The sequence below is a fragment of the Balaenoptera physalus genome (assembly GCF_965194825.1).
Source record: "Balaenoptera physalus genome assembly, chromosome: 1".
NCBI lineage: Eukaryota > Metazoa > Chordata > Mammalia > Artiodactyla > Balaenopteridae > Balaenoptera > Balaenoptera physalus.
This window is the reverse complement of record NC_138882.1, coordinates 92,005,421-92,022,434: the sequence shown is the minus strand read 5'-3', so window position 1 is coordinate 92,022,434 and position 17,014 is coordinate 92,005,421. Positions and strand designations below refer to the sequence as shown.

The 17,014-nt window shown below is 38.2% G+C and overlaps 1 long non-coding RNA gene across 1 annotated transcript in view; it reads left to right on the top strand.

Annotated features, from left to right (window-relative positions):
* Positions 1-269: 269 nt before the first annotated feature.
* The window catches only part of LOC309660274, a 49,459-nt gene continuing 32,714 nt past the window's right edge, over positions 270-17,014 (top strand). Inside the window, exon 1 of the long non-coding RNA XR_014263315.1 lies at positions 270-17,014. This exon is cut by the window's right edge and continues 12,538 nt beyond it. This is a non-coding gene — a long non-coding RNA (uncharacterized lncRNA).

Sequence of the window (17,014 nt, the reverse complement as noted above, 5' to 3'; positions counted from 1 at the left end):
CAAAACATGCCAAGTGCCAAAAAGTCCATTTCTGGCAGATATGTGTAAGGGAGCAAAAGCTGTGCTGTCCTTGCTGGTGGCCCCCACATTCTCACTTGAGCTGAGAACCGGCCTTTACAGCCATTGTACATTTGCTGCATCAAATGCAGAGGGTGGGGGACCATGTCCTCATTGGAGTCTGGAGGAACAAATGCTGAAAAATGGCTGAACATTTCCTCCTGGCTCCAGATCAGGCCCATACCCTATGGTATGGGTACCAGGGTACCAGGGGGTACCCTGTCTTGGTCACTGCTTTGGGCTGGAAGGTCCATTGCAAGGGTAGAGCAGCCACATTTTCAGCCTGTGAAAATTCTGTTGTCCAGTGGAAACTTCTGCTAGGTCAATGAATAAATCCTTATGTGTGGCTGGGAGGCCACCTCCCCAAAAGGCTGGTACACATCTTCTGTTAGAAGTGTGATGGGTAGGAGGCTTGGGTAGCACTGTCTGTCCTAAGAAGGTTATGCTTTCGTCATAGATGTAATGAGATACGGTGAGTCAATTTACAGTTTATTCATATACTTGATTACGTGGCAGTTGTACCTGATATTCATATATCCTGTGAAAAACTGTGGTGGAAGCTGTGTAGCACAGGTGTGGGGATTAAACCCCGGTTTTTGTCCTCAGTTCACTCAGTGGGCAATGCTGCTCCTTTTGTCGACATCAGAAGCCTTGTTTCCAAATTCACAAATGGTTGCATAGCTTAATGACTTGATGAGTATGGACTGTCATTTCTTAGGAACAAAACGTTCTCTCTTTCAAATTACATGAGAATGAACTGCCAATGGCTGCTCTGGGATTTTTAATGGGAATAGTTAAGCCCTGTAATTACTATTCTGGACCACTGTCACCCACCCTCTCTTTTGCCAAGTTGACTAAAGGTCACCTAATTTTTCATCATCAAAACACGGAGTGTCCCAGAAAAGTGGAAATCGTTGCTAAATGAAAATCAGTTAAAAAGCGCAGGCCAAAAACTGTTGGCACCCTTCATGCTGAATTATGCAGTTTGCACATTGCAGGCGGCCTGTGGGTCCTGAGGCTGTCACAAGTAACAGGGGAATGTGACTCTTTCTCCCAACAGAAAGGGCCTCTGCCCAGTAGTCTGGGCCCTGGGCCACTGCTGCACCTTCCGCTGCTCGCAGTGAAAGCTCTCCATTTCAGTGGAACTGTTATGATGTGGAGAATGCATATTTACTAAATTAGTTTTTCTAAGCATGGAACAGCCTGGCTCTTCACAGGTCCGCGAGCTATGTCTTTATTTCTCACAATTCACAATGGTGAAGGCTGTTCTCAGTGTCGGTGCTCCCTCACAGTGCTCCCCATGCTCTTCCAGCTCTCCCGGGTACCCAGTGTGTACGTGGTGCCCAGGCTTTTCAGCAGAGCCTCCCGGCAGTACCCACACTCTGCTCCCTTCCATCTCTTCTTCCACTTCTGGTGCCCAGACACTGGTCTTGGAGCTAAGAGACCTGCCTTGTTGTGATGAATTAGATCTTCATCATGAATTAGGCATGAATCCAAACTGGTAGCTCAAAGTGAGTAACGGTTTACTCAAATGATGTATTTGTATTATGACAAAGTTCTTTAATATTTAATCCAAAAGAAGGACAAAGAGTGGGAATTCTGGGACAAAGGATGCGGAGACTTTTAGCCTTGGGATTGGCGGCGGTTCGAGGACCCTTCCAATCAAACCACAAAGGTGGCTGCTCTTCTCACCTAACTTTTAGGCTGGCACTGCACATAGGTGAGGTTGATGGAAAAGAACAGTGCTGTTGTTCTTGGGTGTAGGCTTCCCTATCATGAGCATGCTTGCTCAGGAGAGATGCTTTGCTTTATTTAGTTGTTTCATGTACCATACTACATACTGTCTCAGAGTAGCCACTGGGGTTGTACTACAGATCTTTCCCTGCACTGACTACTGTGAAAGAGGTATTAGAATTTTACATAGCTTAAGGAGGGAATTAGACAGTTTCTAAACCACGCGGGCCTAGGGTACCACTGTAATGTTTTGTTTTCTGTGGGCCTACCTACAAATTTCACTTTGGTCTATAATGCTTGGCTCAAGAAACCTGGCTCAGGAATATCCTGCCTTGATATTTCCTTTCTATCATACGGGGGGATTCTACTGCCTGCCTGCCTCCTTCCCTCCCTTCCTCTTTCCCTTCCTTTCTTCCTTCCTTTCTTTATTGCATAGTCTTGGGACCAATTTAATATGAGGATCAAAATCAACATGTGGCAATGAAAAAAACAAAACAGAACCAAAAAACCTTCCAAATTCATTGCATGCAAATTTTCAGGTTACAAAGTTTTATTATAGAATGACATCAACAATGTAAAAAACTATATATGTAGATCAAAAATTCTGAAATATCAGTAAAGCTTATCATTGGGTGATTTAGATCTTCTTTATATTAATCTTTATTTCCACACATTCCAGAATAGGTTTAAGTTAAAACAGAAAACACATGTTGCATAAAAATAAAAAGCATTGATTCTGGAGTTAATGAGAGCTTTGTTCAAGTCCTAGGTCCATTGAAAATGGATTTTAAATGTAAAACAGTTGATTTCAATGAGACTATTCTGAGACTCAAGTGAGACAAAGGGTGCAGAGACAAAAGCTCTGTAAAAAAAATATATAAAGGGATTATAAGCAGTCTCTCAAACATCCCCAAGGGCACATGGCAGCAAAGCCAGAAGTGAGTCCTGTGCTTAACTACCTGCCCCTGGATCAGTAGCACGTGGTGGGTACTGGTTCTCAGAGCAAAGCAGGAGTCTAGTTGCTAGAACTAAACTGGAAGGTCAGAGCAGGAAATGCAAGGTTTATGTAGGGCTGAATTTCTTGAGCTCACTTACTCTCTCCCTACCCTTGACAAGGCTGGCTCCAGAAAAGGGACCCAGACTGAGACTGCAAAAATGATTTCTCAGCAATGAGACTGGAGAATTGTGGGAAAAAGGCAACCAGTAGATTATTATAAAATTTATAAATTTTCTTTTTAAATAATGAGATGTTGCAGACAGTTTCCAATGATGTTTTTTAGCTTAACAGGACTCTTATAGGCAATTTCAATACTTGTGTTTTAGGACATAAACCTGCCTTTAGTTTGTATGATAATGAGCCATGCTGTGACAAATGTACCTTGGCAGTCCTCTTAGACAGTGGAATCCCAGTGGCAAGTACCAGCAGGAGCAGCAGGTGTACGAATGATCCAGGGATCAAGCAAAGCAAGTGATCCATCTGGCAGTTTCTCATCATCTAGAAAAACAAAATTACTGATGAGAGGGGGTGTGGAGTATGAGGGTCAGGGAAAGAAAAACAAGCTCTAGGGCTATGATTCATGAAGCAGGATTGCCTAAAAGCCCAGCTTGAGAGCAGTGCAGTATTCTGGACACAGTAAGGAAAGCAAAGCAGTCCGTTCATTGGTTCAGCTTGCTCCCCCATGTGCTTTAGTGATGCCATTAGCAGCAGTAATACCAAACTCAAGCCTAAGAGCACTTTTACTTCCCTTTCCCTCCTTTCCATGGGAGTATGCATCTTCAGCCTCATTTGGCTTTAAAGAACTAGGAGCTGTTCAAACTGTTCCAGGCAGAGAAGGTTTTCTTGTAAGACTTCAACAAAGAACTCCTGAGAAGCTAAGAAGAGGAACTGCAGTAGAGTAAGGCTTTATAGGCAATCTAATCAGTACTAAGACAAAACAGTCTCGCAATTCATCATGACATCCATATTTCTTTCTATGCCTATTTATTTCTATACTCTGATCTCTCAATATACTTGCACTGCTTATTCACAGCTTTTGGGTAATCAAATTTCAGCTTAAACATGGCTCTGTCCTATCCTAGCCACCTGGGATGTGGGTAGGACAGATGTGCTTGAAAGGGATGTGACCAGGATAGTCAATAACTACTACTCGCTTTGTTCATTAAAAATTGCAACCTACAATGGGGAAATTGTTAGAGTCAGGAGAGTATAGACTCCATAAGGACAAGAACCATTCCATCTTGTTCATCATGGTAGCCACAGTACCTACAACAACATCCAGCACATAACAGCTCAATGGTTAAATGAAGAATTTCAGAAAGCATTTCATGCTCATCCCTGTATACAGAGTATTGTGTTTTGTAGTAGAGGAAAAGGATAAAAGATAATTTTAAGAATTAGAATCCCTGACTTTAAGGAGTTCTAATCTAACTGAAAAAAATATGTCATGCAGATACAAAATCATACAGATATAATGGGTTTATCAGTAATGGTCCTAAGAAAAGTAAATGCCATACTTGATGGGACAATTGAAGAAACTTTAATTAAGGGATTATTTTTTAAAAAGTTAAGGGAAACAAACAAGGGATGGTGTTATCACTGGAGAGGTAGCAGGAGATCAGAATGTCACCATCCCTAGGTCTGAAGACACAAAAGGAGGGAGAAGTTACTAGAATGGTAAGAATAAGCTGTGATTGTGCAAGAGGGCTGCTGGACAGGAGCTGTGGCCTTTGGTAGACGTAGTTGGGGAGATGGGAAAAAAAAAAAACCTTGCCTTAATTCACCTCCAACCTCTGATTTCTTACTTGTGCCTCCCACTGACTAACTCCCAACCTGAAGACAAAAGGCAGGGGAGCTCACGGCAGAATATAAAGTTACTCTTCTGGAGCATAATTCAGGGCAGAGAAGGATGAAGAATATATCATATGAGGAAAACAGTAAATATCTAGCAAAGGGGGATAATATGTTATTCTTTCGGTGTTCTGAGACTCAATTTCCAATGTTGGGGAGGGGGTTCCCCTCACACCAAAAAGCAATTCTCAGAAACCAGCACAGTGTCTGAGAATTCAACTCAATTCTGACACTCTCTACCCAGAGATAATAACCCAGATTCCACAGGTTCAGTCACACAAGACTGTCCTCTGCGGGCCCCTTTCACCCCCCATCCCCCCCACCATTCCACTTCAGATACCAGTCACAAGTCCAAGTGGTGACCTGTGCTTCTGATCAACTGGCTACAGAGTGGAGGTGCCAACAACCCCCTCCAACTTAGGATGCCAACTGCAAGTCCAAGTTGTGACCTATACTTCCGACCAACTGGCTATAAATCAGAAGTTCCCATGACCTCCTCCTTGGGTTCAATTAACTTGGTACAGTGGCTCACAGAACTCAGAAAATATTTTACTTACTAGATTAATGACTTATGATAAAAGGATATAACTCAGAAACAGCCAGATGGAAGAGATGTGCAGGGCAAGGTATGGGGAAAGGGGGGCAGAGCTTCCATCCCCTCTCCAGGTGAGCCACTCTTCTCAAATCTCCACATGTGCGCTAACCTGGAAGTTCTCTGGATCCTATCATTTTGCGTTTTTATAGAGGCTTCATTACATAGGCATGATTGATTAAATCACTGGCCACTGGTGATTCATTCAATCTGTAGCCCCTCTTTTCTCCTTGGAGGTCAGCTGATTGGACTGAAAGTTTTAACTCTCTAACCAAGTGGTCTGCTCCACTGGCAAGCAGCCCCCATCCCTGGGTGCTTTCCAAAAGTCACCTCATTAGCATAACAAAACATCTTTATCACTTTCAATGTTTAGCAAATTCCAAGAATTTGGGGAGCTGGAAACCTGAAACTGTGGAGGAAGACCTAATACACAGGGGAAATATATTTTGGTCATCTGGTATTTCTCATAAATTCTTATAAATCACAATGTTCTTATAATCACAATATTGCAATTATTAATGTGATTTTTATCTTTTCACTTTATTGAATGTGGTTAATTCCTTTTCCAGCCAGAAGCAGACTGTTAAAGCAGAGAAGCAAATAGAAATAGGCCATCTTTCTGCTCTCAGTCTCAAGGCTGATTCTTAGCCATGGGGAATGTATAATCTTGAGAGTCAGGTTTTGAGAACAAAGAAGTTCTCAATTCCAAAAGTTACCTGTATAGTTAAAAAATGAATCTTAGAAGTTGGAATGCTGACTTTTGCCATTATCAATAGTATAGAGAGGAAGGAAATTTTTTTCCAGTAGAGGCTGGCAAGAGAAGAGAGAGGAAGAAGCAAGAGTCAGAATTCTCACTTGTTAAACCACTCCCTGCATAGCTGAACCATAATGGAGGACATTGTGGGGAAAACATTCAAATAAATTTGGGGGGACATCTCAGAGTTTGACAAAGGGAGGATGGCTTAGTTTTTACACTTCCCAGGGTACAGGCAGAGAGTATTTTGTAAGCCCTGTGGCAAAGAGCTGTATTTAGCATAATAGTACAGAGAAAAATGATGGCGCCCAGATAGTGGCTCAGAAATGTGTGAGAAAGTTTTCCAAGTGGGTAAACCAGAGGACAGCTTCAAAGGGCCCCGTACAATTAAGCATAGTGTAGGGAAGTCTGCTGCAATTCCTAGGCCTTTAAAGGTATCCCCCAAATTAGAAGAGGCTGAGGGTGGAATGAGTGAGTGGGCCACCATGAGAGGAACCTTATTATCCAAGGCTGTGGTCAGAACTGCAGAGCCTAGCATCATGCTCTAAAAGTTAGATTCAACCATTTGCACCTCAGAAAATACCAGGACAAGAGGCCCAGATACAAGACATGATCAACCAACTAACATCAGAGACCAGTGAAGGACACAGAGGAGAACATAATGATATGAGCCCATCTCTCAATCTCTGTGAGATCATATAAGCCTTCTTATGTGTGTGTGTATATGTGTGTGTATGTTTTCATGATACATATATATCACGACCAACAGAGTGGGGACCGGAGAGAAAACACTACTTTCTCCTTGACAACCTGAGTTAACCAGAAAAATATTTTTTAAGAAGATCCTAAATTTCCTTTAGTGGGAAAGTTTAAAACTCTACCTCCACCAGTATTTTTCTTCTCTGGAGAAACAGAGAGAGATTTGATAAATATTTAGAAAGTAAAAATAATTGATTAGATTGGAATGATGGAGAAAGATAGAGGTTAAGATTTCTAACTAGCTTCATGATTGGTTGGATGGTGGAAGGACCAAAAGAGAGAATATAGAAGAAGTAGCATATTTAGGTAGGACGATGATGAGTTCAAACACAGACACATTGAGATTGACTGTCTGTGGGACATCCAGACATCCAGATGGATATTAAGGCTTAAAGCAAAGGTCTAGGCTATGATTATAGACATGATAGTAGTTAAATAGCTATAATGAATAGTTGCCATCAAAGAGTACTTATTTTGTGGCAAACCTCATGTGAAGCACTTTGCAAATGTTGACCCAGCTGATCACTACCAATAAAATAGTTACATTCAGGTTCAGAGGGGTCCAATCTCCTACATAAAGTCAAACAGCTATTAAATAGTATAGCTTAAGCTTAAAGTCCACTTTTATTCCAAACTCATGTTTTATGTAATACCTCCAGCCCTGAGAAACCACTAAGAGCAGATGTGAGGAATGAGGGGACTGGTGGGACAAGGGTAAATACCTGTGAAGTACCAGCATTTACGGTGTGGGAACAGGAATAGGTGGCAATGAAGGAGTCAAGAGGAAAAAAAGCCAAAAAACCAAAGAAGAACCAGAAAAGTATACACCAAGATAATAGCCTTTTTCAAATCAGAGGTCAGAATCAAGGTTGTCAAATTCAATAAAGAGAAACTGGACAAGCCCAGCAGCAATAGATCCTAAGATAGAGATGGTACATCCTAGACTGAGCTTGAGAATGACTAGAGAACACAAGCAACCTACATGAGCAAGAATCCCAGACCTTCACTTTTTTACTTACCATGGATATACCAGTGCCCCTCTCAGCTCCCGCCTATGGCTGAAGGAGGAGGAGGAAAAAGCCTGAGCTTGGTTAATTGATGGATGACTTGAAACAGGGGTAAAAGACAAAACTCGATGACGGCTGCACTATAGCTTCACCTGGGGGTGGTTTGAGAGACAGTGGCAAGGAAATCTGCTCAAGAGACTGAGCTATAGATGATGCAGTTGGTGGAAGGAAAAGTGTTCCTAAGTTAGAATATGTATGGACTAATCAGCAGTGGTGAATAGCCTGATCAGCTAGCTGCTCTGGGACCTGAAAGGAGAAAGACTGGAACATCAAAACAAAGAGGCTTGAGGTAGAGGCATATGGATGGAAATATGAGAGTGAACACGAGTGCGAAGATCATTGTATCATGTGTTAACACCCACCAGAGAGCTTCCATAATGGAAGAGGCTCTAAATAATGAAGTAGACAAAACTATTTGGCCAGCTAATATTAGACAGATTTTGCTAGTTGCCTCCCTAGTGCTGGCATGATGAGCACACAAACCAAGTGGCCATGGTAGCAAAGATGAAGGCGACACTTGAGTCAATGTGAACACCCACTTACAAGGCCAATTTAGTTATATCTGCCTCTAAACTCCCACCTTGCCAGCAACATAGACCAATACTGAGACCTCAAAATGTCCCTATATCTTGAAGAAACCAACCAGCCACTTCAAGGCAGGCTGGCACCAAAATAATAGACAGTTTCAAGTAGTAGGCCAGGAACAAGACCATCAAATTCAGCAGAGAAAAATCAGGCTCCTTCTGTCCTAAAAGGGCCAGCAGGAATAGACGTCTATTCTAGGTCTGAGTTTAGTTGGCTCAACCAATACCACTATGTGGGACTTATACAATGCCTGGTCCTCAGGCATGGAATCCCACACAATATCCCATCTGATCAAGGAATACACCTTCCACTGAAGGAGGGGTTGATATGGACCTGTGACCACAGTTCTACCGGTCTTTTCACATACTGCACCACCTAGAAACTGCCAGCCTGATAGAGCAGTGGAATGGCCTACTAAAGATGTTGCTGATGGGCCAGGTCAGACCTAATACCCTGAGAGGTGGGGTACCATTCTTCACGATGCAGAATATGCATTAAATCAGAGTCTTTTATATGGTGCTTTTCCTCCAGTAGGAAGTATACATGGGTCTATGAATCACTTACCATCACCTAATAAGCCACCTTGTGCTTCCTACCCCTGTAACCCTGGGCTCTGCAGGACCAAATGTTTTGGTCTCCAAAGGAGGTTCAAACTACAGCCGCTACGTAGATACTCTGGAATCCTTGTGTTCAGAGACCAGGAAGCAAGAAGAGGAATCACCATCTTGTTAGGGATAACTGGTCCCAATCAGCAAGAGAAAGTAGGGTTGTTGTTATACAATGGGGACAGGGAGGAATGAAATATGTGCAAAGCTCAGGTGACCCAGTTGGGTGCCTTCTGGTACTCCTATGCTCAACTGCAACTGTGATTAGACGAGTGCAGTAATGCAGTCTGAGGAAGATATGGTTACCAGAGGCTCAGACCCCTCAGAAATGAAGGATTTGGTCATGCCACCAAGAAAGCAGAGGTGGCAGTTGAGAGTAAGGGGAATTTGAATGGAGAGTGGAAGAGGGAAACAAGTGCCAGTTGCAGCCCTAAGACTAACTGCAGCAGTAGGGGCTTTAGTTTGTTCTGCTGACCTCTCTCTTCTGAGTTTCCTCTCAGAGCCCTGAAGGAGCTGCTGCTCCCCATGTATGTATAGAGAAGTGGATCTGGATGGCACAGGGTGTGGATTGTAGCAGACATGGAGATAAGCTGCCCAGATCCCCCTTGGAGAAAGTACCACCACCTTCCAGGAGTATGGTAGCTGATAGCTTCCAGCTCTTAACTTTAGGATCTGCCTAAGTCTTGAGCGAAGGACAAGATAGTCACCCAGCCAATGACTGAACAAGTTCGTAGTACAAGGGCTTCGCCTTTTCTGTCCAAAGCGGCACTTCTCTAATGGTCAATCTTTGCTCTAAGTCTCTCTGTTGGGCTGGCAGAGACTTTTGTCAGGTTTGTATTGTGGTCTGACAATTTCCTCACCCAATGCTGCCTCCTTCTTTTTCTTTTGTAAGTGTTACTTCCCCATAAACCTTCTTTACTCCTAGCTCAGCTCAATGGCTGCTTCCCAGAGAACTCAGCAGACAAGAAGGAAGGTGGCCTCTCTTCTGCTTCCTGCCTCCTTGCTTAAGCACCCATTAGACATATGCCTGGAGGCCTGAGCTCTCTCTCAATCTGAATTCTTCTTGTGACTGAGTTTGTAACACAGGTCTACAATCTTCCTGGAGAAATGGACTCACACTTGCCAAGGTAAGTCCAAACCTCACACTTGCCAACATAAGTCCCAAGGTCTAAACTGGGGAAGTAGCAGGAAGCTAGTTGGTCCTGAGGACCCACCTTTGTTTTCCAAGTGAGGGTTACTTGGGAACCTTGTCCTGTAGGAGTTATTGGGCACTTACTTCCAGTTTTAGAGCTGATACTTTGATCATCATGTGTTTTATGTTTATTATCAACTGACTTAAGGGCTGAGGGAATAAATTAACTGGTATTCCAAACCTCTAACAACAGACAAGTAAAATACTTGTCTCAGCTCTTCTGTGGTGTATTATATCTTAGGAACTTTAGATTAGCTTGGATGAGTTTGGATCAAAAGTCCTTTTAATTATTCAAGAGCAGTTAGCTTTTGGATCACTAGTGAGAGGTGTCTCATCTGCACCGTTTCATGCTTAGCCTTGGGATTCCTTAGTGTTCTTGTTTTCTCTCTCTGTCCATTTTCCCTCTTTCTCAGCTAACCAAGAGAAACTCCCAGTGAGAGAAAGTCTTAGCATGTTCTTTTCTAGTTATCTTTTCTGCTCAGAAGGCCAGAAGCAATAGTCTTTCACTCTCATCCTCACTTTTATTTACTCTTGAACAAAAATGTCTGCCCTCTTTGTATCAATTTCCAATTTATGTAGAAACTTTCTCTATTATGCTTTCTCTAAAGTGATTCGTACGTCATCCTGAATGAAATAGTTTGAATACACTTAAAAATTAATTTTGAGCACAGATTTAAAGTGGTTTCATGAACATATGGAAACTTGTGAAGAGATACTTGAAAAGTCCAAAATTCATTAGTTTACCCTCCCTCAAAGATCTTCATTATCCATACACTTGATTCACCAAATGCAAAACTTCTCTCCCTTTCCTTCGGATCCTCTCTCCATAGTCAACAGCAAATTCTTCCTCAGCTCTTCTGAAACATATGGTGGGGGAGGGTGAGGAGGAGGGAGAGAAAGAGGTTTGCTTCTGCATTCCAACCATCTGAAGAGCTTCTGCCTGGATCTTTCCCCAGCATAAAAAAATTCTACTTACATCTGTGTTCAAAAAATAGAGAAAATGTTCTGGAGTTGGAGAGTTGGAGAAGCTTACTACAGAACATGCAGAGAGGAAACAAAGTGTAAAGTTGAGCAAGTTTTATTGAGTCTCATCACTCTAGAATCTGGTACCTAAATGAAACAAATATTTGTCTTTGTTTCTTTTCCACATTACAAAAGAAAAACAGACTAAATGAAAAAAACTTGTGAAGAAAAACCCAAACTGTGCATTATAATAATTTAATACCTGCTTTAAATTGTATGATTTTTATTTCTAAAGCTTACTAGCAAAAATTAATCATTTCTTTTTTAACTTGTTAGTTTTAATTCTTTCAGTTTTTCTTTTATTAACCTTCCTATTGATCTGTAACATACATATAGAAAATTGCATTGCAATATACATACAGAAACATATAGGAATATACAGAAACAGGTATAGCTCAAAGAATTTTCACGAAGTGAACACACCCAGAAAGTTGTCTCATGCCTGCTTCATTCACTGTCCTCCTCCCCAAAGGAAAACCGCTATCCTGATTTCTAACATCATAGGTTGGTTTTGTCTATTTTAATATTTTATATAAATAAACTCACACTGTATGAATTCTTTTCTCTTTGGTATCTTTGGCTCGACATCATGTTTGTGACCTTCATCCATGTTATTGCATGTAGCAGATAGTTTATTTTCATTGCTAGATGTAATGGTAACGATTATATATAATAATTGATTATATTACACTTATTTCCAAATTTGTGATTTTACACTCTTCATATGTCTTTTGGTGCATATATATGGACACAGTCTTGGGTATATATCTAGGAATGTAATTTTTGTATAATTAGGTATGTGTATCAACTTTAGTAGATAATGAAAACCAGTTTTCCAACATGGTTGTACCAATTTACATTCTTACCATTAATAAAAGAGATATTCAGTTATTCTACAACTGAAAATTTTAGTCATTCTGGTGAGAACAGGAGAGGAGAGTTTGGGGCAAAAAATATTGAAGTAAATAATGGCTGAATGTTTTTCAAATTTCATGAGAACTATAAGCTCACAAGTCTAAGAAATCTGATATTCCCCAAGTAGCAGAAATGCAAGGAATATCACATGTAGGCACATCATAATTAAGTTGCTAAAAAACAACAGGAAAATACTAAAAACATCCATTCCCTGCAAAAAAATCACTTTAAAAACGGGAGAACAATAATAGGAACTACTGCTACATTCTCAAAAGAAACAATGAAAGCCAAAAGGGAGTGAGAAGACATCTTTAAAATGGTTAAAACCCCAGAATTCCATAACCAGTGAAAAAATTCTTCAAAAATCAAGGTGGAAGAAAGACATACTCAGACAAGTAAATTCTAAAAGAGTTTGTGGTCAGCAGGCCTACACTGTAATAAATATTACAGGAAGTTCCTTAGGGAGAAGCCAATGGTAGTAAATGGTAACTCAAATTTAAACACAACATGAAAATTTCCCAAAAGGTAAACATGTAAGTAAGTCTAGAATAACTTTATGTTTCTCCTTGAACTGCTTTAAAAGATAACTGACTCATTAAAGCAATAATAATAATATATCCTAGAGTTTATATAAATATAGAAGATGCATGACAGCAATTGTACACAAAGGTGGGAAGGGAGCAAAATATATACTGTTATAAGTTCTTACTTTCTATGTGAAATGATATAATATTAATTCAAAATAAATTGCTATTAATAAAGGTACAGATAGTAAATCTTAGATCAAACATTAAAAATAAAAAAGAGGTATAATGAAAAAGCCAATGTAAGATATAAAATGGTACAGAGTAATGACTGCTCCATTAATGAAAAAAAGGCAAGAAAATAGAGGAAAGGGATAAAGAAAAGATAAGAGAAATAAAAGACATACAGTAAAACTAGTAAACCTAAACAATATAAATAATGATATGAAATGTATGTGAACTAAACACTCCAACAAAAGGGCAGAAATCGTTAGACTGAATAAACAAACAAGACCCACCTACCTGCTATTTATAAAAGCTGCACTTTAAATAAAAAAGACACACATGCTTTAAAAGTAAAAGAAAGAGAAAATATACACTATGCAAATGCTAATCATCAGAAAGCTGGAGTGGCTATAGTAATATGAGACAAAGTAGATTTCAGGCAAAGGAGAATTATCAGAAGGAAAGAGGAAATTTTCATAATGAGAAAAGGGTCAATTCATCAAAAATATGTAATAAACTTACATGTATGTACAACTAATTACAGAGCTTCAAAATGCATGCAGCAAAAACTGATGAAACCAAAGGTAGAAATAGACAAATCCACAATTACAGTTGATGATTTTAGCTCTATTTCCTAAGTAATTGATAGACAAAAAGACAAAATTTAATAAGGATGTAGAAGATTTAAACATTACTACCAACCACATTTGATAGTTATAAAACTTTAGACCACAAAATGCAGAAAACACATTATTTTAAAGTGCCAGTGGAACATGAACCAAGGTTAGATTATATTCTAGGTCAAATCTCAATAAATTTAAAACAAGTGAAACTATGTAGAGTATGTTTTCTGACAACAATGATATGAAATCACAAATCAATAACAGTAAAATTATCTGGAAAATGGCCAAACATTAAGCAACACATTTCAAGATAACTGAAGAGCTAAAATAAAAACTAATGAGGGAAATTAGAAAATGTTTCAATCTGAAGGATAATTAAAATACAACATATCAAAACTTGTGCAATGCAAGTTGCATTGAGGGAAATTTTACAATTTTAAATACTTGTATAAAGAAAAGAGAAAATATTTTAAAATAAACTCTCTAAAGAAGGAAAGATAAAAGCAAATTAAACTCATTATAAATGGAAGGCAATAAAAAGATATCAGTGGACATTCATGGCATTAAAAATGGACAAACAATAGAGAAAATTAATGGAAAAAACCCTCTTTGTAAAGGTCAATAAAATTGATAAAATATTAGCTAGGCTGTTCACAAAAAGAGAAGGAGAAAGAAGACATAAACTACCAATATTAGAAAGGGTTGAAAAATACAATAAAGGAATATTATAAATAATTTTATGCCAATACAGTTGACAACTTAAAGAGAATGACAAATTCCTTAAAATGTAAATAATCAAAACTAAAAGAGAAGAAACAGAAAACCTTAATAGCCTTGTAACTACTAAAAATTGAATTCATAATGAAACACCTTCAAATTAAACACACACACACACACACACACAAGCTTAACTGGTGAATTCTCTCAACATTTATTTAAGAAATAACCTAATTCTACCATTACTCTCATAAAGTAGGAGAGGAGGGGACACTTCCTAATAATTCATTACTCATTCAGTTCAGCATTACTCTCTTTCCACAACCAAACAAAAATATTAAAACTAATATGCTTCATTAACATACACTCAAAAATCTTAACAAAATATTAGCAAACCAAATCCAGCAAAATATAAAAAACAACATAACATGATGAAGTAAGACTTATCAGAATAAAGGAGAAAAAACATATGATCTTCCTAATAGATGTGGGGAAAACATCTGACAGGATTCAACACCCAGACTTATAATAGATGAGATCTCCCTCAACAATGGTAGACAGCATCTATAAAAAAATCTATAGCCAATGTTACATTTAATGATGAAAGACTGAGCATTTTCCCTCTAATATTGGGAAAAAGGCAAGAAGATCTGCTCTCTACCTCTATGCAAAACTTAACTAGAGTTCCTAGCCAGTACAACTAGATGAAAAAATAAATAAATAAAAGGCAAACAAAATGGAAAGAAAGAAGTAAAACTATATTTATAGATGAGATAATCAGGTACATAGAGAATTCTAAGGAATCTATGAAAAAAGCTACTGGAACTAATGAGTGAATTTAACAGGATCACAAGATATAAGGTCAATAACAAACATTTTTTTTCCTATAATATTAATAAAAACTTGGAATATGTAGTAAAAAACAGTATCATTTACACTATGTTAAAAGTCATAAAATGTTTATGATAAATTAACAAAATATATGCAAAATCTATTCATAAAAATGTATTGAGAAAAATTAAAGAGGATCTATATTAGTAAACAAATATGTCATGTTCATGTATCAAAAGGTTAAATATTATTCAGATTTCTATTTCTCCAAATGATCTATAGCTTCAATCCAATACCAATAAAAATCCCAGCTATCTTTTCTGTAAAAATGTCCAAGCTAATTCCAACATTTATACAAATGATCTAGACTAGCCAAAGTAATAAAAAACAAGAACAAAACTGGAGGACCTACACTACCTGTCTTTAAGTTTTTAATAAAATGACAATAATTATTATTAATGCAAAGACAGACAAATTGGTTAGTGAAACACAATGGAGAGTCTAGATAAAGACCTACAATTATATGGCCTATGATTTTGTCATAGTCAGCAAAGCAATTCAGTGGGGAAAGGAAAGACATTTCAACAAATGTCACTGAAACAACAGGATATCCATAAAAAAAGAAACTCAACCCCTTTTTTTTTACACCACACAAAAAATTTATTCAAGAAATATCATTGCCCTAAAGATTAAAACCACAACTGTAAAGCATCTAGAAAAAATATTGGAGACTATCTTCAAGACTTTTGTCTTGGCAAAACTTTCTTAGATTGGTCTTAGTATTAACTGTAGAAGAAACAAAATTAATAAACAGGACCTCTTCAAAATTCAAAACTTTTGCTCATCAAAATTCACCATTAAGAAAAATAACAGGCAAGCCACAAGCCAGGAAAAAATGTTTCAATACATATATTATAAAGGCCATTTTTCTCTAATAAAAGACAACCCATTAAAATGCATAAAATATTTAAACAGGCACTTCACAAAAAGAGATAGAAATCTTCAACCAACATGCAAAAAATATGCTCATCATTATTAGTCAATAGAGAAATGCAAATTAAATCCTAAATGAAATATTACCATAGACCCCTAGTAGGGCTAAAATGAAAAAATATTTACAACACCAAATATTGGACAGTCTGTAGAAAAAGAACTCTTACACATTACTGAAGGCAATAGGACAATGGTACTATCACTTTGAAAAAAGATTGGGCGGTTTCTTATAGAGCAAAGCATATACCTACCCTATGGCTCAGCAATTACACTTCTAGATATTTATCCAAATGAAATGAAAACACATAACCACAAAAAGTCTTGTATGAAAATGTCATAGCAGCTTTATACATAATAACCAACTGAAAACAGCCCAAATGTCCGTTACGGAGAGGATATATAAGCAAACTGTGGTATATTCATTTAATGGAATACTACTCAGCAATAAAAAACAAAGGACTGGTACATGGAACAAAATGGCTGAATCTCAAAATTATACGCTGAAGAAGACAAAGAGTACATACTGATATGTACTGGTATGATTCCATTTACAGGAAACTAGAAGAAAAAATTAACACATGGTAAAAGAAATCTGAACAGTGATTGCCTCTGGCAAGTCAGACTTGACAGAGTGTGACAAGAGTGAACTTTCTAAAGTGACCGAAATATTCCACCTTTGATAGGGGAGTGGGTTACATGGGTATATGCACTTGTAAATACTTAAACTCATAATTTAAGATTGTACATTTTACCAGATGCTAATCATACCTTCATAAAAACAATGTAAACAAATCTCCTACATGATTTTAGGTTTACTATTTCTTCTTTTTTGTTTTTTCAACATTTGCTTTCTATTTTTTTTGAGGCTATGACAGTTAGGCTATATATATATATATATATATATATATATATAAATACACATATGTGTATGTGTGTTACCAATGAATTAACTATTTACTCATCATGAAAT